The sequence below is a fragment of the Castor canadensis genome, chromosome 8, assembly GCF_047511655.1.
Source record: "Castor canadensis chromosome 8, mCasCan1.hap1v2, whole genome shotgun sequence".
NCBI classification, from domain to species: domain Eukaryota; kingdom Metazoa; phylum Chordata; class Mammalia; order Rodentia; family Castoridae; genus Castor; species Castor canadensis.
The window spans coordinates 103254459-103273619 of record NC_133393.1 but is presented as its reverse complement, the minus strand read 5'-3'; the positions used below and the strand labels follow the sequence as shown (position 1 = coordinate 103273619).

The window sequence follows — 19161 nt, the reverse complement described above, 5'->3', positions numbered from 1 at the left end:
GCCCCCATTCCTGGAATAGTTTCAACAGGTATCATTTTTCCATTTTCATACATGTGTACACACTATTTGCACCATCTTCACCTTCCCACACCCTTTCTCCTCCTCCTCTCCCCTCCCACTGGTACCAGTTCTCCAGGCAGGACCTGTTCCATTCTGTGATTTTGTAAAAGAAAGAAAAATGATATTTTTGTTTAAGTTAGGTGCATAGGGAGTTTCCTTGTGACATTTCCATGTATATATGTATTATAACTCGAATTGGTTCATCTCTTTTTCTTCTTTCTACCTTAGTGCCCTTCTTATGGTGATTTCAACAGGTTTAAAAGTTCTATATTCATTCTTGTGTAGAGAGTACATCAACCATATAATAAAAAAATTAGGCCTAATAAAAATACAGCAAGATTATGAAAAACAGGTTACGCTAAGGGGAGGTCACATATTTGACCTCACATATATTACACTCTCAGTGAAGATAAAAGAAGAGAGTTAAGAAAGTAAATCTGGTTGATGTACTCTCTATATATGATTATGTATTTTTTTAAACATTAAAGATACGATAGTCCATTCGCTGGTAAATGGATGGAATTGAAGAACATCATTCTGAGTGAGGTTAGCCTGGCCCAAAAGATCAAAAATCGTATGTTCTCCCTCATATGTGGACATTAGATCAAGGGCAACCACAACAAGGGGATTGGACTTTGAGCACATGATAAAAGCTTTAGCACACAAGGGAGGGGTGAGGATAGGTAAGACACCTAAAAAATTAGTTAGCATTTGTTACCCTTAACGCAGAGAAACTAAAGCAGATACCTTAAAAGCAACTGAGGCCAATAGGAAAAGGGGACCAGGAACTAGAGAAAAGGTGAGATCAAAAAGAATTAACCTAGAAGGTAATACACACGCACAGGAAATTAATGTGAGTCAACTCCCTGTATAGCTATCCTTATCTCAACCAGCAAAAACCCTCGTTCCTTCCTATTATGGCTTATACTCTCTCTACAACAAAATTAGAAATAAGGGCAAAATAGTTTCTGTTGGGTATTGAGAGGGTGGGGGGGAGAGGGAGGGGGCAGAAGGGGTGGGGGCAGGGGGAAGAAATGACCCAAGCCTTGTATGCACATATGAGTAATAAAAAAAAAAGATATGATAGTCAAGACTAAGAAGAAAAAGAATAATAAAATAAGGAAATTAAGGAGTGTTCTTCTCTTAACCAGATCTGTTATTTTAAGGAAAGCTTAAACACACAGATAAAAACTATGATAACTACTGTGACAAGTGCTAGATGATAATTTATATGTTGTGCAGGAAATAAAAATGTATCTTACATAAAACAAATATCAAAGGGAGAAAAGTTCAGTTTCCTGGAAACATAAGACACACAACTTTTATTTTTTCATTTTTCTTTTTGGCAATACTGGGACTTGAAGTGAGAGACTTGCTCTTGCCAGACAGGTACTCTACCACTTGAGCCAAGGTTCCAACCCTTTCTGCTTTACTATTTTTTTAATAAGGTCCTGTGCTTTGTGCCCAGGTTGGCCTGGACCAACCCTCCTATTTATACCTCCTGCATAGCTGGGATGACAAGTGTGTGGCACAACTCCAAGCTTATTAGTTGAGATGGGGGTTTCATTAACTTTTTGCCTTGGCTGACCTCAAACTTCTATCCCCCAATCTCAATCTCTGCCTCTCAAGTAGCTGGGATAATGGGTGTGAGCTACTGTGTCTGGCATAAAACATACAAATTTTAAACAAAATTCTGGGAATGAATAACCCTTGTTGTAACAGCTGAAGGGGAGAAAGTCAAGAACTCCTTGACTTAATCCTTCATTAATATGTACTAACAATGTCTGCAGTCCCTGGTTTCCTGAGTGATTTGGACTGGGCCTTTATCCTAATCTTTGCATTAAGCCAAAACTCAGGGAGGTTAACTAACAAGTCAGAGTTGCCCAGCAGGTCATTCCTAATGTCTTCAGAGAAAGCTTTGTCCTCCATCCCTATCCTGGGTTGAATATCTGCATAAAGGCAAATATTTTTGTTACTTGGAGATCTGAGGCAAGACCAATCTTTCTGGGAAAATAAAATGAGTCATGATCAGTAGAAACATTCCAATTACTCAATTTGAACATGGCAATACCAACAATCATTTTTTCTATGCACCAATTGTATACTTCCAGAATTTGAAGGTTCTACAGATCAATTTAGGAATACTTTCTTTAGTACATAGTCTTGGAAAGAGCAGAGTAACTGTAATGGTTTATTCAGCTAGATAGTACTGCCGCCTGCTGGCTGGTTCAACTGCAACCAAATATCTCAAATTAACCATAGAATTTTTGAACCATAGAACATTTGAAATCGCCCAACATTTCTACCCCAAAATAGCCAGTTCTTCTTGTACTTTGACTAGTAAGTCTCTCCATTTATTTTAGTCAAGAAGCAGATGGAGAGAGTAAAAGAAGTATAAAGAGAGAGAACATACACATAGAACAGAGAGACACAGAACACCTTGCACTGCCTCCTTCCACCTTATTTCTTTGTAATAGCTCACTCAAGTATTGACTTATTTTGTTATACTTCAACAATACAAAGATAGTACTTTCCTAATTCAAGCCTAATCATCAGCCCAAAACAGTGCCTGATACATGGGTGTCCAGTTAATATCTGTTGAGTAAATAAGAGACCAAGAGAAAGCTGTGAGGTATTGAAAGAGAGAGAGAGAGAGGAGAAAGAGAAGGTACCTATTCTTTCAAGGACTCTTCCCACTCTACTAAGGAGAGAGATTTATTTAAGGATTATTCCTTAATCTAATATCACTAATACCACCCTTACTATGTGCCAGGCATAGAAAACAGGAACCCAATTAGTTGGCACAAACCAGTATTGCCCTAAGCACTTTACAAATAATCTTACAAAGTCCTTATAATAACCTTACAAAATAAACAACATTATAACTATTGTACAGATGAGCAGACTCAAGCAGGAAGGAGGGATTGTAAATTCCCCAGTGGTAAATAGCTAGTCAGTGGTAGAGCTGGGATTTGAACCCAGAGAGTTTGTCTCCATAGTTCACACAATATTTCCATGTAAGTTGCCTGCTTATTGGGACATTAGTTATATCAGAGATGATGTCATTAAGTAGAGAACCAACTTCACCTGTGTGCCTCATACTTATCACTAATGGAGAGTTCAGAGGTGGGTACCATACATGGGGTTTACAGAACCAAATGATCTCAGGAAGAAACTTCTTAGTAATTTTCTTTTATAGCTTAAAAACCCATTATCTTTCTATCAGCTATATTTGTTTTGTTATACAATGTTTAAACATACTTACCATCAAGCAAAACTGATTTACTATTTGCCATTGAGCAAAACAGATACTACAAGAAGATGTCCTGTATTCATCTTGTGACCCTTCTGTGGCGTTCATCCCCATTTGAAAGCACAGATATAATCTTCCGTTTTGTTTTGCTTTAATATAAAAGTTCCCCAAATCTTAAACCATTGGGAAAAAATTAGTTGCTAAAAAGAGCAATGGTTTTGAAAACACAAATATTTATGTTTAAACTTAAGAGCTACATATTTTGAGATGAATGGTTATAAGCATCACTGATTAGGTGAGCAGAAGGGATTCCTTCATTCAAGAGATGCCTTCAAATACACTTTACAAGTGTTTTGAGATTTTTTTTCTTTAAAGAAAATAAGGTGTAAGTGAATCTGTAACAATGTCTTCCTTAACAAGAGGAAATTTTGGTTGATGTAGTGATGCTATTTAATCATACATAAAATACCTTAAGCTGGGTGCAGTGCCTCACCCCTGTAATCCTAGCTACTTGGAAGGTTGAAATTGGGAGGACTGTGGTTTGAAGCCAGTCTAGATAAATAGTTCATGAGACCTCATCTCCAAGATAACCAGAGCAAAATGGATTGGAGATGTGACTCAAGCAGAAGAGTACCTGCTTTACAAGTGAAGCCCTGAATTTAAACCCAAGTCACACGGGGGGATAAACAACAAACAAACCTTGAGACCTATGCATTTAGTGAAACTCAGTGTAATTTAGTACCTTTAAAAGTATATATACTATTAGGATTCTTAAATCAGCCTTAGGAGGTATTTCCCTTCTTAGTAGCACATCTCTATTGGCTTGATCACCAAAAGTATGCCCTTAGTCCAATAACGTACTCTTCATGCACCTTGAAGTCTCGTGGAAGAGTTGTAGAAACTACCTTCAGTGATGGACATTTGGACACAGATCCAGATCCACATGAGTGGGCCTCATGAAGAACCTAAAGCTTTGATGATTTAGTAAGCACAATAACTTTGGCTATAATGGCAATCTTTGTTAACTCAGCATTTTTACTTCATCAAGAGGATGGGTTTGCCCTTGCCACTTACTATGGAAAGGGGTTAGCAATCTACCTCAGATTCAGATGGCCTCCTTTATTCTTAGTTGGTGTATAAGGAATGTATGATTACTTCTGACTCATTCAGTGATGTCTGACATTCAATTATAGCTTAGGGAAGCAGATTGCTTTTACTTTAAAGCACAGGATATACATAGGTCATAGTGGCTTCGATGGGATTGAATTGGATTGGGGTACTTTACCTGTCTATCATCTACCTAGCTATCATCTATATATCTTAATCTATCTATCATCTATCTGTTATTGTTAGGTGAGGTTTTATTTTTCATGCACTACATCTAATACATTTATCACATCTCCTTTAATCCCATCATCCAAGTAGTCAGTGTTGAGTTAAAATTAGATTTGGACAGAACTAACACTGGATGAAATTAGAAATCTTTTTCCTCTTCCATAAATAAGTCTTAATCTTCTGTTTCTGTCTAAGATGAAGTAACAGGGACTGAATTTACCCACTTGCCTGAAACAACCATAAATAAATAAGCCAGACAAGTTGTATGAAATAGCAGTAGTCATGACACTGGACATCAGTTAACATAGAACAGTTATCACCAGGAAATGGGAAGCAAAGTTAGCTCCATGATTTTCCCAGCTCACTGCCTTCAGTGTTTTCAGGTCATGGTGCACCAAGTGGAGACTCCTGAACACCCTAAATTGAGGAGATAGAGCTGAGAGTCCAAGCTAGAGTTTGCACAACAGAATACTAGAAAGGAGATACTTGCTCAGAAAACTGGCAGAGAAGAACCCCAGAGTATTCATCAGGGTACTGATCAATGCCTATACTAGAAAACAACTTGAGCCTGGAAGAAAAATCATACAGAAAAAGTAGAAGAAACACTGACAGGTATTCACATGGAGACAAAAAAGTGTGTTCACCTCAGCCATAGGGAAGAACTCAAAGCATGTGACTTTGGGTAGAATACTCAGTGATAGAACAATAATGTCGTCATTTATAAATCGGCAGCCATTTTACTCTCAGACCTCACTTGAGAAACTCCCAAGGACAAATTCCTGCTCTCTAAAACAGCCCCACCCCTACCAGAGACAACCGTGCCCATGCGCTAACTTCCTTAACCTCCTCCCCTTCTATAAAAGCCATGCCTGGCCCAGGTTTGCTGCTGTGCCATCTTTCCCCCGCCAGCCTGGCAGTTTGGGCTTGCCATTAAACTTTGCTCTAGGGACGTGAGACTTTTCTCGTGAGCTTTATTTGTGAGCGGTGTTTTTCCTAACACTAAGGAGAGACTTGCTTTAGTAGTATGGAACAATTAGCCCTGGACTGAAAACTACTTTGGGTCTGCCAAACAATTCCTAAAAGCAAGATCTGAAACAATCAGTTTTCAAGTTATTTTACTATGTCCCAGAACAAAGCTACAGAGTATTTATAGGAATACAGAAAAATATTCAAGATCCAACAAACTAAAATTCACAAAATCTGGTATTCAGCTTTGTTCTTTCTCAGGATCTCTATTTTGGATCTTTCGTGGTTTCCATATACATTTTAAGTTTTTTTTTTTTTTTTTGTATTTCTGTTAAAGTCATAGAGATTTTTATAAGAATAAACTGTTGAATTAGTTTACTATGGAGAGTTTAATATTAAGCCTCCAAACTGTAAACATAAAATGTCTTTCTATTTATTTGTGACTCTAATTTCTTTCATCACTGTCATGTTTCCAGTGTACAAGTCTTTTATCTCCTTGGATAAGTTTATTTCTAAATATTTTATTATTTTTGGTGGTATTGTAAGTAGAATTGTTTTAGTTTCCTTTTGGATGATTTCTTTTTAGTATAAAAATAAAATTGGTTTGTATGAATTGATTTTGTATTCTACAAGTTTGATGAAGTGTTTTATTAGTTCTAAATTTTGGGGGGGAAACTATATAAAACTACAATAAAATGTCATCTCACACCTGTTAGGGTGACTGATACTTGAAAAAGATAACAAATGTTAGCAAGCATGTGGGAAAATTGAAACCTTTGTACACTGTAAGTGGGAATGTAGCAGTGCAAAACAATATAGAGGCTCCTCAAAAATTCAAAAATAGAAGTACCATCTGATCAAGCAATCTCACTTCTGAGTATATCCAAAATATGGGAAAAAATCTACGTTTCCATTGGATAAAGAAAAATGTGGTGTATACATACTATTCTGCCTTAAAAAGAAGAGAATCTGGCCATTTGTGACAACAAATGAATTCTGAGGAAATTTTACTAAGTGAAATAAACCAGGCACAGAAGGACAAATACTGCAATTCCACTTAAATGAGGTTTTTGTTTTTGTTTTTGTTTTTCATTTTTCTTTTATTATTCATATGTGCATACAAGGCTTGGTTCATTTCTCCCCCCTGCCCCCACCCCCTCCCTTACCACCCACTCCGCCCCCTCCCTCTCCCCCCCCCTCAATACCCAGCAGAAACTATTTTGCCCTTATTTCTAATTTTGTTGTAGAGAGAGTATAAACAATAATAGGAAGGAACAAGGGGTTTTGCTGGTTGAGATAAGGATAGCTATACAGGGCATTGACTCACATTGATTTCCTGTGCATGGGTGTTACCTTCTAGGTTAATTCTTTTTGATCTAACCTTTTCTCTAGTACCTGTTCCCCTTTTCCTATTGGCCTCAGTTGCTTTAAGGTATCTGCTTTAGTTTCTCTGCTATAAGGGCAACAAATGCTAGCTAGTTTTTTAGGTGTCTTACTATCCTCACCCCTCCCTTGTGTGCTCTCGCTTTTATCATGTGCTCATACTCCAATCCCCTTGTTGTGTTTGCCCTTGATCTAATGTCCACATATAAGGGAGAACATACGATTTTTGGTTTTTTGAGCCAGGCTAACCTCACTCAGAATGATGTTCTCCAATTCCATCCATTTACCAGCGAATGATAACATTTCGTTCTTCTTCATGGCTGCATAAAATTCCATTGTGTATAGATACCACATTTTCTTAATCCATTCGTCAGTGCTGGGGCATCTTGGCTGTTTCCATAACTTGGCTATTGTGAATAGTGCCGCAATAAACATGGATGTGCAGGTGCCTCTGGAGTAACAGTCTTTTGGGTATATCCCCAAGAGTGGTATTGCTGGATCAAATGGTAGATCGATGTCCAGCTTTTTAAGTAGCCTCCAAATTTTTTTCCAGAGTGGTTGTACTAGTCTACATTCCCACCAACAGTGTAAGAGGGTTCCTTTTTCCCCCGCATCCTCGCCAACACCTGTTGTTGGTGGTGTTGCTGATGATGGCTATTCTAACAGGGGTGAGGTGGAATCTTAGCATGGTTTTAATTTGCATTTCCTTTATTGCTAGAGATGGTGAGCATTTTTTCATGTGTTTTCTGGCCTAAATGAGGTTTTTGTAACAAACTCATGGAAGCAGAGAATACAGTTATGGTTGCCAGGACCTTGATTGATGGGAGGAATGGGAATTGTAGATGAATGGATAGAAATTTCAGATATGCTAGATGCATAAATTCTAGAGCTGTTTTGAACACAATAGTGCCTATAGCTAAAATGCCATTTTGTGCACTTTAAAATTTGGTAAGAAGGTAATTAAGTGTTCTTACCACAAAAATATAACCCAGAGGGACACAGAGAAACTTTGTGAAGTGTTGGATATATTATTTTGTTTGCAGCAATAGTATTATGGATGTTTGCATTCAATTTTACTTATTAAATATATGCAGTTCTTTGTATATCACTTATAACTCAATAAACCTGTTAAGTTGTTGAATTTACAAAGTGGTTTTTTTTTTTTTTTTGCATCTAAGAGAATCTCAGTTTTTAAGGAACACACTCAAACAACATCCAAATCATAGCAAGTACAAAATTTGTCCTGGGGTTCATGATTTTGCATATGGACAGTTACTTATTCCAGTACTGTGTGTTGAAAAACATCTCTCTCTACTGAATTGCATTTGCATCTGTGAAAAAAATCAACTGATCGTATATGTGTGAGTGTATTTCTGGACTCTAATCTGTTCCATTTACCTATGTGTCCATCTTTTCACCAGTGTGACACTGTCTCAATTACTGTAATTTATAATATGTTGTGGGATCAGATGGTGAGTAAGCGAACTATGTGCTTTTTCAAATTTTTTGGGTATTTCCTTTGATTTTTCTGTATACATTTTAGAATAAGCTTGTCAATATCTACAAAAATTTTTGCTGGGATTTTGATTCTTATAGAAATGGTACTTTAAAATGATTTTTAATTAATCATTGTAAAGAGATATATAACTGATATTTGATACTTTAAATCCTGCAATCTTGCTGCTAATTACTTCAGTACAATTTCTACAAATTCCTTGAGATTTTATACTTAGACAATCATGCTTTCTTTGAATATATTGTTACTTTTTTTTGTTTTCTACAAGTTTGTGTTTTTATTTTTTTCTCCTTTATTGTTGTGATAGGTGGGGGTACAATGTGGCCTTTATGTAGGTTCTTTTGTATCAAATATATCATACATGAATTCACCTCCTCTTATTTTCCAATCTACATGTGTTTCTCATGGTTTGTTGAGTTGGCTAGAACTTTCAACATGTAGGCATGCTGAGAGGAGACATCCTTGCTGATCTTGGAGGAAGGCATCTTGTCTTTTAATAAGTATGATAATGGTGGTAGGATTTTTGTAGATGCCTTTGTAACATTGAAGAAATTTCTTTCTTCAATTCTCAGCAAATTTCTAATTTGCTGAGATTTAAAAAATTATGAATGCTGACATTTTTCAAATGTTTTTCTGCATTTATTGAGATGGCAATATGAATTTTCAACTTTAGTCTCTTAATTTGGTGAATTATGTTGATTAGCTCTTGAATACAGTCCCCATGATGTAAGATATTACACTGCTAAATATTATTAGGGTTAATTTGCTAATACTTTGTTGAGGATATTTGTGTATATGTACATGAGGAATATTACTTTTTTCTTGTATTGTTTTGAGTATCTTGTAATGCTGGCCTTGTAAAGTGAGTTACTATACCTTCTCTTCTATTTTCGGGAAAAGTGTATACAAATTAGTATTCTTTTTTTTCTGAAAAGTTTTGATGCACACTATTACTTCTTCCTTAAATGTTTGCTAAAACTCATCCATGGAGCCATTGGACCCAAGGTTTTCTTTGTTGGAAAACTACTTACAAACTCAGTTTTTCTAGTAGGTACTAGGATTATTCAGGTTATCTATTTTGTCTCGAGGGGACTCTTTTAGCTTTTCAAGGAATTTGTCATTTTCATCAGTTGTCAAATTTAGATATAAAGTGGTAATATTCCAGTTATTATATGAGCTGGACATGGTGGTGCCCACCAGTAGACCTAGGTGGCTGAGGTGGGAGGATCACCTAAGCCCATGAGTTTGAGACCAGACTGGGTGGCATAGCAGAATCCCATCTCAAAATAAAGGGCAGAGGGCAGGGGGTGGGGTGGTAGGAGAAACTTAAATAATTGATTTTAAACATTTTTCTTTTCTAAAATAAATACTTCAAGTTACAAATCTTCATCTGTTTTGGCTCCATCCCACAAATTTTGATGTCACTTTCATTATCATTCAGTTGTAAATATATTCTCAGACCCTTTGTTATTCCTTCTTTGACCCATTTGATCTTCTAGATATCTTTTTATTTCTAATTTGATACCCTGGTGGTAATCAATCTGTAGGATATGTACTTTGTGATTTCCTGAAATTAATTTATTGCTCAATATTTGATCTATGTTAGTGACTATTCAATGTGCACTTGCTGCATGTTCTATAAATATAAGTATATAGCCACACTACATTTTTTATGCTAGTTGTTTGTATGGTGAATTATTTTCTACCTTTTTTACTTTTAACCTGTCTAGCCTTTAAAATGTGTCTCTTTTCCCACCATCTTTCAATTTTTGCCGTACATGAGAGTTTAGTTCACTTACACTTAATTAGAGATATGGTTTGGTCTACTGTAGTCCTCTGTTTTCTCAGTTTTTCTCTTCTTTGTTCCATTTTTCCTGCTACATTCACCGTTATTTTTTTGGTGGGGGAGGGGGTATTACCATAGTACTATTACCACTATTTATTATTCCATTCTGTCTCCTTTATTGGCTTTTAAAAATTGTTTTTACATTTACTCACATGTGTATATATTATTTGGGCCACCTCCCCCTTTCCGGGCAGAATCCTCTTGTTCTCCAATTTTGTTGAAAAGAAAACATAAGAGATAATAAGAAAGACATATCATTTTTGCTAGTTTGAGATAAAGATAGCTATACAGAGAGATCCCTAGCATTGCTTCCATGCACATGTGTATTACAACCCACATTGGTTCATCTCTACCAGACCTCTTCACTGGTTCCTGGTCCCCTTCCCATAGTGGCCTCTGCCAGTTTAAGATTACTGTATTCACTCCTCTACAGTGGGCACATCAACCACACTCCAGTTTGAGGTTTCCTTCCTTTTCCCTATTCCTCCCCTATGCGTTCTCACCTTAGTGTGTGACCCATGTCCAATAATATTACTGCATTTGTTTTAGGTCTATAATCTGCATATGAGGGACAACATGTGATTTTTGGCCTTCTGAGCCTGACTAACTTTGCTTAAGATTATGTTCTCCAGGTCTATACATTTACTTGCAAATGACAACATTTCATTCTTCTTTGTGGCTGAATAAAATTCCTTTGTGTATAAATACCACATTTTCTATATTGGCTTTTAACTCTATTTTTTTCTTTTTTAGTTGTTTTGAAGGTCTGTATTACAAATTTTTTTTTTGTAATACATGAGCAAAATGCATGGAGACTGGGGTAAATTATCTAATGAAAAGAACTCCATAAGGTTTGTCTTGTTCTCCTTGGGCTGTGAGAAAGATAAAACCTATATGTAATTATTATTATTGAACCATATATCAGAAGAGACTAACTGATGAAGCTAAGATTTTAAAAAGCCTTCATCATCCAAACACTGTAGGTTATCTGCTTTTACTGAAACCAGTGATCGTAGTTTATGCCTATCTATGGAGTATGAAGGTGAAAAGTCTCCAAATGACTTCATAGAAGAGCAAAGACAGCAGAGATCCTTTCCCAGCAGCTATAATTTTAAAAGTTGCTTTGAACATGGCAAATGGGCTGAAGTACCAGTACCAAGAAACACTATTGCTTTATGGAGATATGGTGTTTAAATGTAATTAGAGGTGATTTTGAAACATTAAACTCTGCTATGTAGGAATCTCTCTTCCACTGAATGAAAATATGACTGTGACTGATGCTCAAGCCTGTTATATTGGTATTGAGTCATGGATATCTAAGGAAACTTTGGAGGAAAATGGCATTATTATTGACAAGGCAGATATATTTGCTTTTGGCCTTATTCTGTGGGATATGATGACTTTGTCTTCCCACTCATTAATCTTTCAGTTTATAATGATGATGATGAAGAAGAGAAAACTTCTGACAAAAGTGACTTTGGTGATGAAGCATACTATGCAGCTTTGGGAACCAGGCCACCTATTAATATGGAAGAACTGAATAATTACAGAAAGTCATACAACTCTTCTCTGTGTGCACAAATGAAGATCATGAAGATCATCTTTGTGCTGTACATTGTTGAAGCTTTGGAACTAGGTGACCAGTGCTCATATTTTTAATGACTTCAGAATGAAGTATGGCTGTTCTCTTTACTCAGGTAAGTTTATGTAGTTCCTATGACCTACAAGTGGCCTATTTTAGGACTACATTCTTGAGAGCTTGTTTGGAGGTTCTAGCAGGGGAGTGTAACTACTCATATACTCTTGACTGAAGAATGGTCTTTCTTGATCAGGGATGGTTGTTTTCTTCAACCTAGTATGCAACTTTGGGAGGGATGCACATGGAGTGGTGAAGAAGGAAGGGGACACCTGCCTAGCCAGCCAGGTCACCTGACTCAATTTGATCAATGGGGTGATAGATGTCGCAGCCAGATCACCCTTTCATCCTAGGACCATGTTCTTATAAGAACAAGCACTTAGTATTGTACTGGGTTTTCAGTGAAGTTTAAAAAACTAGCTACACAAGTACTTAGATATTGCTCATAAAGACTTAAAACACTAGCAATCCAATGCTGTAAATTGTGTCTAACATTTGAATTGAGTGACCATTACTTTAAGAATCTTAATTCTCTATTTTACTGGATCTCTTAAAATAAGTATTTTATATAGTACAAAGTGTACATGTGCTTATATTTTAAAACATCAACCTTTTGCTGGCCCTTCTTGGCTGATGTACTTACTAAATGGTGAACTGGAACCTGAGAAGAATGACTCAAAAGAGCAGCTCCTCGGTATTTCCAGACTGTGGTTACAGCCTGTCATGCTGTCTTGGATCTCCCAAGGTCTTTGATGTTTGCTTCAATTTATTAAACATATTTTTTGTTCTGACATTCCTTTTTTCCCCTCTTGATTCATATATTCATATGTGCCTATCTTGTTTGGGTCATTTCTCCCCTCTAAAACCACCCTCTGTTCCAGGCAGAACCTGTTCTGCCCTTCTCTCCAATTTTGTTGAAGAGAAGACATAAGCAATAATAAGAAAGACATAGTGTTTTTGCTAGTTGAGATAAGGATAGCTATACAGAGAGATTCTTACCATTGCTTCCATGCACAAGTGTATTACAACTCGAATTGATTCATCTCTACCTGACCTCTTCACTACTTCCCGGTCACTTACCCATATTGACCTCTGTCACTTTAAGGTTACTGTATTAGCTCCTCTGCAGTGGGGACATCAAACACTTTCAAGGTTTGGTTTTCCTACCTATCCCATTCCTCCTATATGTGCTCTCCCCTTAGCGTGTGACCCAAGTCCAACAACATTGCTGCATTTGCCCTAGATCTAAAGTCTGCATATGAGGGAAAACATGATTTTTGGTCTTCTGAACCTGGCTAACCTTGCTCGGAATGATGTCCTCCAATTCCATCCATTTACTTGCAAATGATAAGATGTCATTCTTCTTCATGGCTGCATAAAATTCCATTGTGTATAAATACATTTTCTTAATCCATTCATCAAGTGGGGCATCTTGGCTGTTTCTATAAGTTGGCTATTGTGAATAGTGCTGCAATAAACATGGGTGTGCAGTGCTTGGAGTAACCTGAGTAGCATTCCTCTGGGTATCCTTAGGAGTGGGATTGCTGGATCATATTGCAGATCTATGTTTAGTTTTTTTTTAAAAAGCCTCCATATTGTTTTACAGAGTGGTTGCACTAGCTAGCATTCCCACCAGCAGTGTATGAGGGTTCTTTTTTCCCCACATCCTCACCAACACCTGTTGTTAGTGTTTTTGGTTATGGTTATTCTAACAGGAGTGAGGTGGAATCTTAGTGTGGTTTTGATTGCATTTCCTTTATGGCCAGAGATGGTGAGCATTTTTTCATATTTTTTGGCCATTTGAACTTTCTTCTTTTAAAAAAGTTCTGTTTAGTTCTGTTGCCCATTTCTTTATTGGTTCATTGATTTTGGGAGAATTTAGTTTTTTGAGCTCCTTTGTCCTTTGTCTAATGTATAGCTGGCAAGTGTTTTCTCCCACTCTGTGGGTGGTCTCTTCAGTTCAGATACCATTTCTTTTGTTGTGCAGCTTTTTAATTTTATGAAGTCCCATTTGTCCATCCTTTCTCTTAGTTGCTGAGCTGCTGGGGTTCTACTGAGGAAGTCCTTGCCTATACTTCTTGCTTCCAGAGTATTCCCTGCTCTTTCTTGTATTAACTTCAGAGCTTTGGGTCTGATATAAGGCCCTTGATCCATTTTGAGTTGATACTAGTACAGGGTGATAAACATGGATCTAGTTTCAGTTTTGTTGCAGGCAGATAACCACTTTTCCCAGCATTTGTTGAAGAGGCTGTCTTTTCTCCATTGTATGTCTTTGGTGCCTTTGTCAAAAATAAGGTGAGCATAACTGTGTGGATTCATATCCGGGTCCTCTATCCTGTTCCACTGGTCTTCATATCTGTTTTTGTGCCAGTACCATGCTGTTTTTATTGCTGTTGCTTTGTAATATAGTTTGAAGTCAGGTATTGTTGATACCTCCAGCATTGCTCTTTTTGCTGAGTATTGCCTTGGCTATTTGCGATCTCTTGTGTTTCCAAATGAACTTTAAGGTAGATTTTTTAGTCTCTGTGATGAATGTCATTGGGATTTTGAAGGGAATTGCATTAAACATGTAGATTGCTTTTGGTAGTATAGGCATTTTTACTATGTTGATTCTACCAGTCCATGAGCACGGGAGATCTCTCCACCTTCTGTAGTCTTCCTCGATCTCTTTCTTCAGGGGTTTGTAGTTCTCCTTGTAGAACTCATTCACATTCTTTGTTCCGTTTACTCCTAGGTATTTGATATTTTTTGAGGCTATTGTAAATGGAATTGTTTCCTTATATTCTTTCTCAGTTTGTTGGTTATTGGTATATAGAAAAGCTAATGATTTTTGTAAGTTGATTTTGTATCCTGCCACCTTGCTGTATCTGTTTATGGTGTCTAGGACTTTTTTTGGGTCTTTAAGATATAGGATCATGTCATTTGCAAATAGGGATATTTTGATAGTTTCTTTACCTATTTGTATTCCTTTTATTTCTTCTTCTTGCCTAATTGCTCTTGCTAGAATTCCAGTTCTATGTTGAGTAGAAGTGGGGATGGAGGGCACCCATCTCATTCCTGATTTTAGGGGTAATAGTTTCAGTTTTTCTCCATTAAGTATGATGTTGACTATAGGTTTGTCATATATAGACATTACAATGTTGAGGTATGTTCCTTCTATTCCTAGTTTTCTTAAAGCTTTTATCATGAAGTGGTGTTGGATCTTATTAAAGGCTTTCTCTACATCTATTAAGATGATCAAGTGGTTTTTGTCTTTGCTTCTATTAATGTGCTGCATTACATTTATAGATTTGTGTATGTTGAACCACCGCTGCATCCCTGGGATGAAGCTGACTTGGTCGTGGTGAATTATCTTTCTGGTATGTTGTTGGATTCAGTTTGCCATTATTTTTTTTATTCATTTATTCATATGTGCATATATTGTTTGGGCCATTTCTCCCCCCTACCCCACTGCCCCCTCCCTCTCCTCCTCACCCGCCCCCCCCCAATTCCAGGCAGAATCTGTTCTGCCCTTATCTCTAATTTTGTTGAAGAGAAAGTATAAGCAATAATAAGAAAGACAAAACATTTTTGCTAGCTAAGGATAGCTATACAGAGATTTCTAGCATTGCTTCCATGTACAAATGCATTCAAGTTGATTCATCTCTAACTAGATCACTAGTTCCTTATCCCATTCTCCTATTGACCTCTGAGACTTTAAGGTTTCTGTATTACTTCCTCTTCAGTAGGGATATCAAATACTATCATGTTTTGGGTTTCTTACCTATCCCCCTACCTCCTGTGTGTGCTCTCCCCTTATCATGTGACCCAAGCTCGACTACATTGCTGTATTTGCTCAGATCTAAAGTCCGCATATGAGAGAGAATATATGATTTTTGGTTTTCTGAGCCTGGCTAACCTTGCTTAGAATGATGTTCTCCAGTTCCATCCATTTATTTGTGAATAAGATTTCATTCTTCTTCATGGCTGAGTAAAATTCTATTGTGTACAAATACCACATTGTCTTAATCCATTCATTAGTAGTGGGACATCTTGGCTGTTTCCCTAACTTGGCTATTTTGGATAGTGCTGCATAAACATGGATGTACAAGTGCCTCTGGAGTGACCTATGTCACATTCCTTTGGGTATATCCCTAGGAGTGGGACTGCTGGATCATATGACAGATCTATGTTTAGATTTTTAAGAAGCCTCTAAGTTTTTTTCCAGAGTGGTTGCACAAGCTAGCATTCCCACCAGCAGTGTAGGAGGGCTCTTTTCCCCACATCCTCACTAACACCTGTTGTTAGTGGTGTTTTTAATGATGGCTATTCTAACAGGGCTGAGGTGGAATCTTAGTGTGGTTTTGATTTGCATTTCCTTTATGGCTAGAAATGGTGTTTTTTCATGTGTTTCTTAGCCATTTGAATTCTTCTTTTGAAAAAATTCTGTTTAGTTCAGTTGCCCATTTCTTTATTGGTTCATTGATTTTGGGAGAGTTCAGTTTTTTGAGTTCACTGTATATTCTTGTTATCAGTCCTTTGTCTGATGTGTAGCTGACAAATATTTTCTCCCACTCTGTGGGTGGTCTCTTCAGTTCAGAGACCATTTCTTTTGTTGTGCAGAAGCATTTTAGTTTTATGAAGTCCCATTTGTCCATACTTTCTTTTAGTTGCTGAGCTACTGGGTTCTATTGAGGAAGTCCTTGCCTATACCTATTACTTCCAGGGTGTTTCCTGCTCTTTCCTGTACCAACTTTAGAGTTTTGGGTCTGATATTAAGGTCCTTGATCCATTTTGAGCTGATACTAGTACAGCATGATAAACATGAATCTAGTTTCAGTTTTTTGGGAGAACCACTTTTCCCAACATTTAGGCTGTCTTTTCTCCATTGTATATGTTTAGCACCTTTGTCAAAAATAAGCTGGGCATAGTTGTGTGATTCATATCTGGGTCCTCAATTCTGTTCCACTGGTCTAGAAGACACTTTTCGATGACAATTCTCATCCCCCATCTAAAAGTTTTCTGTTTTATTGTAGATCTTTGAGGTGAAAAACAACTCAAGTGAAGAGTAAATTTCAAATTTCTTTTTTTTTTTTCTTTTGGTGAGAATCAAGGTTTTTCACTTGCAAAGCAGGCACTCTACAATTTGAGCCACACCTTCAGTCCATTTTGCTCTGGTTATTTTGGAGATGTGGTCTCATGAACTATTTGTCCAGGCTGACCCTGAACTGCAGTTCTCCCAATCTCAGCCTCCCAAGTAACTAAGATTACAGATGTGAGCCAACAATGCTTGGTTTAAATTTCTCATCTTTGGACAACTGTACTAAGCCAATGACTGAAGTATCCTCAACCCAAAAAGGTATTCTTGTCATTGTATAGTCAAAAGGTGTCTATCATTCTTATGGAAAGATGCCAGATGACTCCAGCTGTGTGGACAATGGGAACTCAGTATGCTCTCCAACAGGATCGGCAAGAGATTAGCAGCATTGTCTTCCTCATTGGAAGTACTTCCTTGTAATAAAAATTTCCCTAGACCATACAAGTAAAATATAAATTACTTATATTTCAGTATTCCAAATTTCATAAGTATACTTAATTTAGAATGTTAATGTACTTAAGATATACATATTTATATATGTATATATAAATATACATACAAATTTTAATACTATATATATACATATATATAGTATTTGTTTACAGTTATGAGGATCAAATTAAGGGCCTTGTGTATGCTAGGTAAGCACTTTTCTACTGAGTACATTCCCAGCCCCTACATCTATTTTTAAGACACATTCATAGGTGTATTTTTATTTAAAAAATAAAAAAATGTGCTTAGTAATGTCAAGAATAAAATCACAATAAGTACATCCAGGCTTCCTATATTGAGAAAAATTCTTCAATTAGTAGTTACTACATTTAGGAACACTATGGTCCACACTACCTTCCATAAGGTAATAATCAGTCTAGTGAGGGAAGAGGAACCCATAACTTACTGCCCAATATGGCAGTTGATGTGAGAGATCAAATAAGTGTTATTTTGGGATAGGTTTTAAGGAAAAAGTTTGTCAGGTAGGGGATAAAGAATGTATTTGCATGCAAATATAATATGGGAAAGCACAAGATTGTCAAATTATATCATATTTGAGGGAAGGTGAGGAATTGGATTAGGGCCAATTCTTAGCTTTTCCCTCAAGCACCAATTTAATAGGTGCTCTCTATGGACTAATTATTACTCTTTGTGTTTGCTGCCCTACTAAAGACTTATTGGAATCTGAGTGTGAATGATGATTGATCAGGAAAATTGCTCATTTGTAAAGAAAAGAACAATCATTTCCCGAGTTGGGTATATCTTTATTAGCAATATTACCTCCATCATTCTTCATAATGGTCAATACAAGTTAAACCTTGCAATCATTCTGAAAGGGAGTTAGTATTTAGCGACAGTGCCAAGACAGGATGGCTTAGGTGCATGGAGAGCTTGGTTTCCTCATAAATAATTAGTAGTCCTCCACAAGTGAACTGTATGTACCTCCTGTGAAAGATCATGTGCTTCTTAGGTAAATATGAAGCTTTAATAGTCTCATTATTCCCTTTCAATCATACTGCTCACTTAGACTGAACAGAGTTGACAGTATCCAAAGACAATAAAAACCATAATCCCTAGTATTTGGATTCTTATTCTTAACTCAAAAAACTTGTGATTAACCACATGCGGGGGGAGGAGGGATACAGCATAACTCATGTCTGCCTAAGGCAGAGAAAAGGTTCTAAATGTGTAAGTTATAAAATTATGCTCCTAATACTTGTGTCTACAATAGTTTACACTTCCACATTAATATTCATAGGGAGGGGACTGGAATCCATTAATGGCTGCAAAACCTGTAATTCAGAGGTTAAGGATTTATTTGGAGCTGGCAGTGGTGAAATGGTTCTAAATATGCAATGTTTCATGCCACATTTCAGCATAGATAATACACTACCCAAATACTCATGGTTAATGATGATTATGGTTTGAATTTACAGTATTACTTCAATTCATGGATATACAATTTAAACATGACTCGAGATGACTACTGAATAGTTTTACCAAAGTCACTCAATGACAGCAACTCTAATACAATTTACATTTGCTTTATCTTATGTAATTTTTCATGTCCTTGGTAATTCACTACAATGCAATTAGA

General features: G+C 36.8%; 1 long non-coding RNA gene across 2 annotated transcripts in view; it reads left to right on the top strand.

The window, feature by feature from the left end:
• LOC141425786 (uncharacterized) overlaps window positions 1-19161 on the top strand; it is a 44682-nt gene that overhangs the window by 12850 nt on the left and 12671 nt on the right. Inside the window, exons 2-3 of one of the 2 annotated variants that reach the window (XR_012450889.1) lie at window positions 11789-12056; window positions 15284-15354. This is a non-coding gene — a long non-coding RNA (uncharacterized lncRNA). The remainder of the gene's footprint in view (window positions 1-11788; window positions 12057-15283; window positions 15355-19161) is intronic. The other variant, XR_012450888.1, reaches the window with a different exon arrangement.